The following is a 12,371-nucleotide window of genomic DNA, read 5'->3' as shown; positions in this document are numbered from 1 at the left end:
TCCATCGAGTCATTTCTGGCTTGAGACAAAAGGGATCTATCTAATCCATACGGAGCCATTTACTGTCCTATAGTCTCTATCTATTTTAATACTTTTTTTTTTCTTTTTTTTTTTTTTTTCTATGCTTGGATCTCAGAAGAAGAAACAAAGCAGAAGATCCTTTAATGGACATGCTTAAATTCATGAATAGTGATTTTTATTTGATTTGATTTTTTTGATTGTCTTCCAACTTTCATGTCTTCTGGAGCCTGGCTTTAAACTGAGATATATTTTCTGTAGTTCCTTTCAGTGGCATCCTTAGCGTCCAAGGTCTTCTAATAAGATAAAAGAAATACTTGGGAGTCACTAGAGCAGCATCCGTGCCAGAGTTATAATTGGGTTTGATTCAAAGCTGCTTATACCCACTGCAGACTATGCTGCCAAATCTGCATTTGCTAGTCAGATTTGAAAGAAATTTGACGCCTCTGGGAGGTGTTGCCAACATTGTTTCCTGACAGTCTTAATGTGGCCTATCTGTTATACAAAAAACAGTTAAAATACAGCTCAGGTTGGATTTGGCTCCCAAACAGGATTGCCACCCTTCAGTTCCTGAGACAAGAGATGTCGTGAAAGTCAGTGAATCCATGAAAACTGCCCTGTTCACTGGCCTGGGAGTTCTGTTCCAGGGAGAGAAAGTGCACAGGAGTCCTTGGCTTCAGTTACACTTTTTCTATGATTTTCTGAGTCGTTTTATCAGGGGACAGTCATACCATGAGGGGTGATGTGCCAGCAGCACCCCTCAAGATCTGCCAGAAGGTTCTCTTGGCAGCTTTTTTAATGTGCTGTGAGATCTCCCAGTGAAGGATATTATCCAAATGAAAATCATACAGTCACAACACTGATAATGGCCCCTCATTTCTTGTATCACATTTCATATATGCAAGAAAATAATTCTGTCTTTCAAAAAAAAAAAAAAAAAAAAAAAAAGAGTAAGGAAAGTCCCAGTTTAGAAAGCTTAGAAATCAATACCAGCAAAGCTTGCTATTATTAAAATTTATTTATTTAAAATCTTTTAGGCCTGGTGATAAAATACAGTTTTAGCAAATGGGCCCAATCAGCTAATACTAAGAATAAGGCTGATTTAAAACACATTAAACTTTTAGATGCAGCTGTTTTTACTGCAAACTGTACTCAGTTACGAAGGGCCATCACAACACACACACACAGCTTCCATGGACTTAGATGAAAATTCAGCATGTAGAATGAGGGTAGAATTGAACTGGAAGTTCCTAATTTGTGTCCATCCTCCAGCCTGTTGAGATTAATGAGAGTTGAAAGTGCTTAACACCTGCCAGGGAGTGCTCTTTAGCTCACAAGATTAGGTTTGAAATGCCTTCCAGAACCTTAAAGTTACACCGATAAAAATTGTCTTTGTGGTAGTGCAATCAAGACCTGCAAAAGAGCTTGTATACATATAATCATCTGTCTCTTGTTTTGTTGAAGAGTGATGTAGAAAGTTTGACAATAATTCTGGGCAGAGGCTAATCTCTAACACTGAAGCATTTCAGTTTCCCATTGATTGTAGTGACTGGCTGAGAGTGCCAAGATTTGGGGTATTAAATCCTAAATATGTCAAGATTTTCTCTAAAAAAATAACAAACAAACAAACAAACAACAAAACAAAAAAACAACAACAAAAAAAAGAAAACAAATATAACCTAAATTGCCTTTTATCATCTGGTACTTCTACTGGATTTAGTTCTCATGCTTACATAATGTGAATTGTAATACATATATTTGTAGATTTTAGTTCAGATATGCCTATAAAATGAATGCTGAATTACATATTTCATCCCTTGCTTTTGGTTAGTTGCTCCAAAAACATCTAATAAACCTGCAAGGCAGTTATGCTTATGCGTAGGGGCATATTTCAAGGTCTTGTTGGCAAAGATGTGATACTTCTTAGTTTCACGTGCACTGGGAATTTTTCTTCATGAATCCTGTCATCATTTGATATTGTTCGGGAGTTGAGTGAATGAGCATCTACACCTGACCTACCACTACAGAGTATGTCTATAATTTAGTATATTAAAGATCCAGTTCTTATGTGTCTTCTTCCCCAAGGAAAGGGAGAGGCCCTGACACCTGCTACAAGGTTGCATGGTGAAATTTTCTATCTACTCCACCAGTATTACTTGCCCTTGCCCTTATATTTGAGTAGCATGCCTGAGCATTGCTAAGTCGTTTATCTGGCTGAGCAATCTCCTAGAATTTAAACATTTACTGATTTATTAATCTGGTTTTGGTTTTGAGCACATAAGAATGACAATTGCAGGTAGATTTAAGTGGGTGAGACATGACTGTGGCTAAAACAAAAGGAATCCAAGAAGCTTTTAATACTGTGTAGTTTTCACTTTACATATTTCCTTTCTGCATTTTGTGGTCTCTTATCCTTTAAAAACTCTAATTTGCCTCCAGTGTTACTGTTTGCAGTGTATGGTGGAATCTACAGAGAGTTTGGCCCCAAGGAAATGCACTTGCCATCTTGTAAACTACATTTAAAATATCCTAATTCTGAATTCCTTTTTCAATCAAACTTGCATGGGCTATCCCACTACTAACTTCAATAAATGTCTTCAGTAGAATCACAGAATCAGTAGGGTTGGAAAAGACCTCCAAGATCATCTGGTCCAACCATCCCCCTACCAGCAATGTCACCCACTAAACCATGTCCCTAAGCACCACGTCCAACCTTTCCTTGAACACCCCCAGGGATGGTGATACCACCACCTCCCTGTGCACCCCCTTCCAATGCCTGACTCTCATAACATTCTCACAAACTGGAGATTATGGACCAGATAAGTAGAGACTGAGGCGTACTGAAAGCTGGCTGAACTGCTAAGCTCAAAGGTTTGTGACCTTTTGAAAGACTAGTTGGAGGCCAGTTTGCAGTGGTGTAGACCAGGGGTTGACACTCGGGAGAATACTGCTTAACATTGGCAAGAGTGATTCAGGTAAGCTCAACTACATCCTTAACAATGATTTGTTGGAGCTGACTTTTAGAAAAAACATTTAGTGTCTTTCCAGAAAACTAGAATAGTACTTTGAAGTAAGAATTGGTGTTCCATGTGCATACTTACACAAACATGAAATTAAAACCTCAGTGTTGTTTTTGTAACACGGGTTGATCAAAGTGACAAGATAGCATGTCATCTGGATGCTCATTTGTTGACTATTAATAATTCTGAAGTATCTTCATTTGGACACAAGAATGCAAGTGGGAAATTGAAATCTGAGCAGTGACTTTCAAAAGCATGTAACATCTCTAAACAGCCAAGTGTTTTGAAGATATTTCTGCAAATTCTTGATATCCTCCCTGCCAACTTTTACATTCCCCTAAGTTTCTGAAGTCCCCTTAAGCTGTAATTTTGTAAACATATTTCATGTTATGGGAACACTTTGATCAGCAAGGTGTTCCCGTCTTCTGTGGAAATACAGTCTATATATTCTAATCCCCGTTCCGCAACCGCGATGAAAGATTGCCAGCTGTAGCATACCAAGACATAAGACTGGGGTACAAGTGATGTCAAAACAATAAACCGTTTTCTTCTTTCACATATACAATGCAGCAGAGGAAGACCTGAGAAGGAATGCTGTTAAGGATGTGATTTAGATTGATTTATGCCTTTTAAACATAAAAGTGCCTACTTGAAACAAACAAACAAACAAAACCTTTCTTTTGTTTGTTTGATTGGTTGTTGTTGTTGTTTTTGTTGTTTTTACTTTATCACATTTCAGGCTGCATGAGATTAAAATTACTGGCTTCATCATCCACTTGCCTAAGTCCTGGTAGTGTCCTGGTAACCTTAATTTCATGGACAGCTTACTTCAGAGCCATATGCCTATACAATTCTGCCAATTGCAAATGCACAGAAATTTCAGAAAAGAGGACTGTATTGTATCAGCCACCACAGCCATTTCAGTTATCAGAATAACACTCTGTGATTCTTACCCAACAGCAGCAGAGTCTAGTTATCTCTGCAACCAAGCGTGAAGGTGAAGCACTGAATTTTGAGAAAAAAAGGCTTATTTAACAAAATATGTAAATAATGACTTTTGTTTCTGTGCTCAAAAAGCTCTGCAACTGGATTAGTTTTATGGGTAGCTTCTGAGTTGGGATGAATGGCAATACTTAGAATTCCTGTGATGAGGACAAACCTCTGGGTCAGGTTTTATATGTAGGGCAGAACTGTGAGATAGATCTTGAGATACAGACTTCTTGGGTTCTGTGCAGAGTCACTGCTTCTCTGCTTCCCTGCAGCCAGAGTCAGGAAACAAGAAAGAAGAGGACAGACAATGCAGGTGGTGCCTATGGTGCACAAGGAAGCATGGATCAATTAGGGGATTAAGGTCTCCTTAGTCTTAAGCAAGAGTTTAATTTTAATGTTCCCATTAAAATCCACTGGATTTCACCTGAATTATCAATACAAAGATGAAAACTAAGAGATGGTGTGAGCCTTTCTTGGCAAATTCTGTGAATACTTCTATTTCTTTCTACACAAACAATGGTAATGATATGACAGGCACAAGCAGTGTAAGGGAAGACTAATGGCATGAGTGAATTTTTATACTTCTTTTACTTGGTTGTCAATATTTTTTTTTCTTTTTTTACTGTAAGTTACATTTTTCAGGGAGCTTTTAGAGCAATGTTTCTGACGGCTTACATTTTCTGGGCTTATTGGAGTTACCAGTTCCTCTGTCTCTGTTTGAGACAGCAATCTTGAACCTTCAAGATTTTCTTTAATTATTAACTCAATCACTCGTATTGAAACTATTTCCAGTGTTTCCACTGAGATCCATTATAGTAGTTTAAACACTGCTTGTACCCAAACTTTCCATCTTTTGTTGGCCCTACAAAGTGTCTCTGAAACTTATTCCCACCGAACAGAGACCTTTAGTGCAATAAAATTCTGGAATTTGTCTCCCCTTTCTAGACTCTAAAAGCAGATTATTTATAATCCAACTACTCCCCAAAAGACTTGTGTGCTTTGTGGCATCCATTTTCACAGTTAGTGATGTTCCTTTTTACCCTGTTTTCTCTCAAATATTTCTATTCACAGAGGGATGCAAGTAAATAGTGATCAGTGATGCCCTAGAAAACCATTGCTCTCTCTATTTGTAATGATAATAGTATACATGTGTCACACACACATTTGTATGTACTTGCACCTTGACATGGATAAAACTGACAGTTGTGATCAGTTTAAAATACATTGTAGGGAACGGATAAATGAGGAACAGGTTAAAAAGAGGCAATGGAGTACTGATAGGTGGAAATTGCAGTCGATCAGGACAGCATGCTTTTGCATTTGTATCTTGTGGAGAGCTGGCGAGTTATAACCGAAATTATAAATATATAGAAAAGTATCTGAAATTAAAGTCATATGGTGATGGAAAGTCTTCTGATAGGAAATTCATTGTGCATTGAGGGGTGCCTACGATTAGGAGGAGTGTAAACGGAGTGCAGCTGTTCTAGTGCTAAGGTCTGCTGAATTCAATGGACCACACAGAGCTTATGTGGAAGGCTTTCAGAAATCTGTGTGGCAAATAAGAATGTAGAGGCTGCAGCTCCTCTCTGTCCCCTTCTAGCAGCTGGCAAAGCATTTCCACCCTATCTTAATTCTGCCTTGCTCCCCTCTGTGCCTTCATAAAAATTACGTCCAGCTTTTGTGTAATGCTCTGATTACTAGCTGGTCCCCAACCTGGCTCCCAAACATCCATATGTTGAGCAGTCTTGCTTTAAAACCTCATCATGTGTAGAAATAGCTATTTCTTATCCATATGATTTCTATTTAGATTTCTGATATGTGTCTATCTAGCTTCTAAGACCAGAGCTCTGCAAACAGGCGGAATATATCTCTCAAACTTTGCAATGTTCTTTCAAATTCCACATTTCTCAAACATTCCACAGTTCTCAAACATTTCTTATTGTTCAGCTAGCTGTGAATTATGGTCTCTCTGATCTCCCATGCTACTTCTGTGCAACTTTTGATTATAATTTCTTTTAATCTTTTTTTTTTTTTTTTTTTTTTTTTTTTTTTAGGGCCAACATTTGTCCTCACTGGTTTTAATTGCTTGATCTACTAGAAAACTTTTTTTGTTTTGTTTTGTTTTGTTTTTGTTAGGCATGTCATTTAATCTCTTTTTGTTCCAATTACCCATCCATTAAGTGGGGCTAAAACTGCTTTCTGAGTCACAGTATTGATGTAATGATGAGTTCATTAAAGATGAGGACAACTGAGACCCTATGCTTATGTAAGTACATGTCACTGATACATAATTTTGCTTTTCCTCATTAGTTTGCCTTATGCTAGAGCTTAGTTACAAGAGTATCAGAGAGGTCTATCATTACCATTACTCCAAGGTAATGGTAAGCCATTCTAGTTTCTCACTCACTTTCTGGTGATACTGGCTGCTTCTTGGTTCTGGCCACAGAAGGTGTGAATACAATATACTTGACCTCTCTGATACCCTTGCAACTAAGCTCTAGCATAAGGCAAGTAGTCAGTGCCCAAGACACAATGATCACCTTATGTGTAAACTCCTGTCTTGGGCAATGTTAGCTTACATGCACAGTATAATGGCCAGGACAAGAACCTGATGCAGACTGAGGACAATCACATAAATCCTTTAAATATTTGGTTTATTTCCCGCAAGTAAATCTCCCTTCAGGCAAAGCACTGAGCAAACTGATTTTGCTAAAGCTACTCCTTAATAAGTTCTTTGCATGTATGATCAGACTCTGTCCTGGCTACACCTGTGGAAATCCAGAGGAGGTTCTCTGAACTCATTTGTTACCAAGGCTTAAACTGACTGCAGAATTTGATTGTGTTTCTTTGTATAACAGGAGTATTTCCTGAAGAGGCTACATCATAGTGAGGAAATCAAAAACTAAATACTTCCTTGTAGGTCTCTCAACATGGCTTTCCACTCCAAACACATTTCCTTATGTGTCCCTAGAGACCTTTATTTTATATATATATTTTATATATATAAATATTTATATATATATATATATATATATATATATATATATATATTTTTTTTTACCTTGCTTACTATAATATTGTGCATAGCCAATACTCTCTTTGTACATGTATCCTTTGTCATTACTACCTCCCCCTGAGGTGGCTGGTGGTGAGTTATAAACTATTTTATATTGTTTTCTAAAATACGCAGACATTGCTCTTAAAGGTCTTTCCCATTGACTGGTGGTTTAATATGTTACCAGCTAAAGCGCTTATTTTCTCTTTGATTTGTGAGTAGAAATGGACAAGCCAATAAAACCTCAAAACAGGCGCACGCTTGGCCCAGGCTGCTTGGCGTTTGTCCAGTCTATATAGCTAACTCAGAAAAGAGCCAGCCCAGTGAGAGTATCTTGCCATTAGTTCCTGGCAGCCAGAGTGGCATTACAAAGCAGCTTATACATATCCTTTGTCATATGTGTAAGATCAGCTGTAGGCTCGTTTTAAGTTTTGGCTCTGGTTCAGACTAACATCTTAACATTGCAATCAAAGTATCTGGCTTGGAACAGGACTGGGCTACGATTTTATATATTGTCTGCATAAGGAAATTAAAAGATCTCAAATAAAGAGAAATTCTGACTGACGATATATTTAAAAGGCATTGTGGTTTCCTTTATCGCCACTAATATTAGCTGTTTCAGCTAGTTTTGTTTTTAAAACAAGGCCCATGTAAAAGTCAGTCCATATATTTGAGTCACAGAAAGTGAACTTTGAAAAGTTAATTTTAAACACCTGCGTTTGAAACACTGAAGACAATTAAGTGTGTCCAAGTGGCTTGGGAAACAATTTCATTTTTAGTGACACAAGATATTTCTGGCTTGTTTAAGAAAATAACAGGGAAAGGCCGTGTTCTTTTCAGCCTTGTGTGGAATCAACAAGCGTATAGTTATGAAATGTGGCCCTTGTTAGGTCAATTGCAGTGTTGCATTCACATAGCTACGTGGCTTCCAGAGTTAGCTGTGCACTGAAATGTTTACTCCTTCCTTCTAAGACAGCGAGCTGGGATCACACTTTACAGTCTTCATATAGGGTCTGGTGCCTACTGGGAAGCTTGTAGCTACGTCAGGTGTCTCAGCAGACATAAAATGTACAAGGATTTTTAGCATTGCAGCGACTGATTGCATGAACCTCTAGGTAGTTAAATGCCTTTAAGAACATGACCCAAGTGTCTCCAATTTTCCAAAGGGAAACTGCAGCTGTACAATTATTCCATGGTAAGCCCTTCAATACTAGACAGTACTACTAGAAAATTGCTGTCACCTTTGTAACTCTGTAGTTCTTTGACCCAGAGTCTTTGCACTTTAATATGCACATAATTGCATCCATCTGCCATAATGAGATCAAAGAATGGTTGTTTTAACTGTTCATCCAAAATGAAAAAATGATTGCACCAGTTTGTTGGTTAACCAGCTCAGGATCATTCTTTGATTCTGCTTCTGTCAACTGAGGATTACATTAAAGTGTAAAATTGATACATTTTTAAAATGTCTGTAATGGCATCACAACCCTTTCAGCTTAAATACAAATGCTACTTTTTTTTTTTTTTTTTTTTTTTTTTGGGGGCGGGGGGGAGGGTCTAAAAACCAATATTGCTTCACAACTGACGTGCTAAATAATTCCCTTTATTTCTTCAAATTTGGATCTGAGTCTGCAGGCATTTCTGAGTACACATTAGTCAACTGACTGCCCTCAGATAAAAAGTCAAAAAGAATTAAAGGGTGAATAAAGTCAGGTTGAAGCATTTCCAGTATTACATTGATGTACAACACGGGAAAATGGCCTGTATTGGTTCAGTACTGCTTGTATTGGTTCAGTCCTCTCCTAAGTCAAGAGGAAAATACTTCTGCCCAAATACATAAGAAATAAAAATCAGCAGAGAGAACTCCAAAGGACCATCCAGCTCCATTCATTCCTGTAGAATCCCAAGTTATGGAGTACGGTGTGTGAGTCTCTGACAGAAAATGCACCAAGAGAATACAGAAAAGAGTATTGTCTCACAGGTATCTTAAGAAAGTTAAAAATCCAGCAATCCTGGTTATACAGTGTAGTGGATACTCTTCAGTGTTTGGACACCTTCTCTCTCATTAAACAGGTTCTGATTTCACCAGCTATATTGGAACTCCTGGTAAAAGCCTAATAGGCAGTCTGTTTGCCTACACTGTCATGAAAATTTCTCTCACTCTTTTTAAGTGACATGAAGTTTTTTTGAAATTTTAGTAATCTATACTCTAATTCTGTTAAAACAAAAAAGCCAAAGATGTCATAAAGTAACGAGAGAAGACTGCCATTGAAGTGGTTATATGTAGTTTTATAGTTTTCAAGAAAAATCTGCAGAGATCCAAAAGGCACTCTGGTTTCTTTACTTCAGCATAAAAGCTAGTAGGAGCACAGAGTCACAGACTTTGTGGAGACAGACAACAGTTCTTTCATGTGTCTTATTTGTTCTCTTTGCAGGATATGATGACCTGATGCTGCCAGGTCTAAGGGAATTGCTCCCGTCTTAGAATTGTTATAGTGTGAGGAAAGAAAGAAATCAAATCCTATCTTTTGAGCCTTCTGAGAAAACCAGAGCAAATAAATTTCTGTGTACAGGTATATCTTTTCTAAAAATGGGTTAACGTGGCTTTTAACGTGTGGGACAGTAATCAGCTTTGCAGACCTTTAGAATGGGAAACGATGCTTCCATTTCTACCGTGGATCCTGGCAAGTGAATATACATTCAGGATCAGGCCCACTGTGACTTTTCCTCAAATCTATAGCTGTGGATCATTTGCGCTGTTATACAAAGGGAATCGTCAATCTGAGCAAGCCCAACGCTTGTGTTGACTAATAAGGATTTCCAGAACAAACTTGGGGACAATGATTCAGATCTTAGTGGAAGAAAAAGAGCAAGAAGGAGGTGGACAAGAAGTAGAAAAATTCCAAATGATGTGATAGTTTTCTTTTTGTGTTTGATTTGTTTCATTGTCTGCCTTGGTCCTACTTGACAAAACTATGATGACTCATACACAGAGATTGTCCATATTATTTTTTTACCATAAAAACTAAGTTGAAAAAAAGGGTTTTATTTTTATACAGCACTGTCCCAGTTTTGGCTGGGATAGAGTTAATTTTCTGTTCTGGTTTTACATGGGACAGGGCTAATTTTATGTCCCCGTTTCAGCTGGCACAGAGTTAATTTTCTTCCTAGTAGTTGGTATGGTGCTGTGTTTTGGATTTCGGATGAGAATAACGTTGATAACACACCAATGTTTTGGTTGTTGCAGAGCAGTGCTCACACAGAGCCAAGGACTTTTCAGCTCCTCATGCTGCCCTGCCAGCAAAGAGGCTGGGGGTACACCAGGAGCTGAGGAGCTGGGAGGGGACACAGCCAGGACAGCTGGCCCATATGGACCAAAGGGATATTCCGTACCATATAATGTCATGCTGAACAATAAATGGGGGTGGCTGGCTGGGGAGGGGGGGGAGGACATGCTGCCCAGGGACAGGCTGGGCATTGCTTGGTGTGTGGTGAGCAGCTACACTGTGCATCGTGTGCATTGTAAAAAAAAAAAAAAAAGTAAAAATTCTTTTACTGCTATTATTTTCCTTTTCTCTTCTGTCATATTAAACTGTCTTTCAACTCACAAGCTGTTTTTTCTTTTTTTTGTGTTGTTATTGCTGTTTTTGTTTTTCTATTGTTCTCTCTTCCATCTCACTGGCAGATGAGGGGTGAGTGAATAGCTATGTGGTACTTAGCTGCCTGTAGGTACCCCACAGCAGAACATAATTTATTACACAAAGAAGCCCCGACTTCTGCCGCAGCATAAGAAGCAAATATATTCTTCATGATGTCAAACTATTATGTATATAAGGAAGTCAAAAACAAACAGGCCGTCAAGATCTTTGAAGAGTTGCCCAGGAATGTGGGGAGAGAATGTAAAGGGATTTATTTTGTAGCTAGCAAGATGTATTGAAGACAGAAGTTGATATATAGTGGGATTTTGAACTGCAGTGTCTCCAGCATACATTTCTGTAATAAAATGATGTCTGTACCTGAATATTTTAAGGCAACATTCTGTAGTCCTCAAGTGTTAAAGCTGAGGGTACACAGGGAAAAAAAAAAAAAAAGATTCTTAGGGACGATACTACAGTCACTGAGTATGGAAATCGTTCTGTAGATCTGTTTCCATAACGAATCTGTATCACTGAGCATTCTTCCACTTTCTACTTTACTACTGACAGTTCAACACATTCAACATGTTGAGCATGAACGTGAATATGTTCAATGTTGAGAGGGGAGATTTAGATTAAAGGTTAGGAGGAAATTCTTTACTCAGAGGGTGGTGGGGCATTGAAACAGGTTGCAAAGAGAGATTGTTAATTCCCCCACCCTGAAGTGTTCAAGGTCAGGCTGGATGGGGCTTTGAGCAACCTGGTCTGGTGGGAGGTGTCCCTGCCCATGGCAGGGGGGCTGGGACTGGGTGATCTTTAATGTCCCTTCCGAACCAAACCATTCTGTGATGCTTCTATGATGAAATACACATGGGAATGAAACTACTTTCATATGAAACACTTAATTTTTGATGACTACATTTAAAAACTGCATCGTCTTTATAAAATAAATTATGGTTTGCTTATTACTAATTCAACTGTATTTGTGTTATTTTTAAAGGCAGGAATAAGAAAGCAGAAATATGCATCATGATTGTCACAAAAGTTATTCTATCTGCCACACTGGCAAGGGAGTGGAAGCACCACTTTGACCGCAGAGAACTGCATCTTTCCTGTTTTCCCTGTGAATTCTCAGCTGAGAATGGCAGAGAGGTTAACGTGTTACACAAAGTGAGAATATAGGCATTGGAGTGGAAGAAAGAGGAATGGTGTAGTATTGTCATGACTTGAATATCATGCCCTGTTACTGCTCAAAAGTCATTGGTGCTCCATGTTTATTGTTGGAGTAAGTTCATGCTCTACTCAGCACTGGTGTGGCCTCACCTCAAGTACTGTGTTTAGTGTTGGCCACCACAGTACAAGAAGGACATAAAACTATTAAAGAGTGTTCAAAGGAGGGCAAAAGATGGTGAAAGGTCTGGAGGGCAAGACGTATGAGAAGCAGCTGAGGTCCCTTGGTTTGCTCAGCCCCGAGCAGAGCAGGCTGAGGGAAGGCCTCATGGCGGCCAGCAGCTCCCTCACGAGGGGAGCGGAGGGGCAGGCGCTGAGCTCTGCTCTCTGGGGACAGCGACAGGACCCGAGGGACGGCATGGAGCTGGGACAGGGGAGGGTCAGGCTGTGGGTTAGGGAAAGGGTCTGCACCCAGAGGTGGGT

This window comes from Anas acuta, chromosome Z (genome assembly GCF_963932015.1).
Source record: "Anas acuta chromosome Z, bAnaAcu1.1, whole genome shotgun sequence".
Classification (NCBI taxonomy): domain Eukaryota; kingdom Metazoa; phylum Chordata; class Aves; order Anseriformes; family Anatidae; genus Anas; species Anas acuta.
This window is presented reverse-complemented; position numbering follows the sequence as displayed.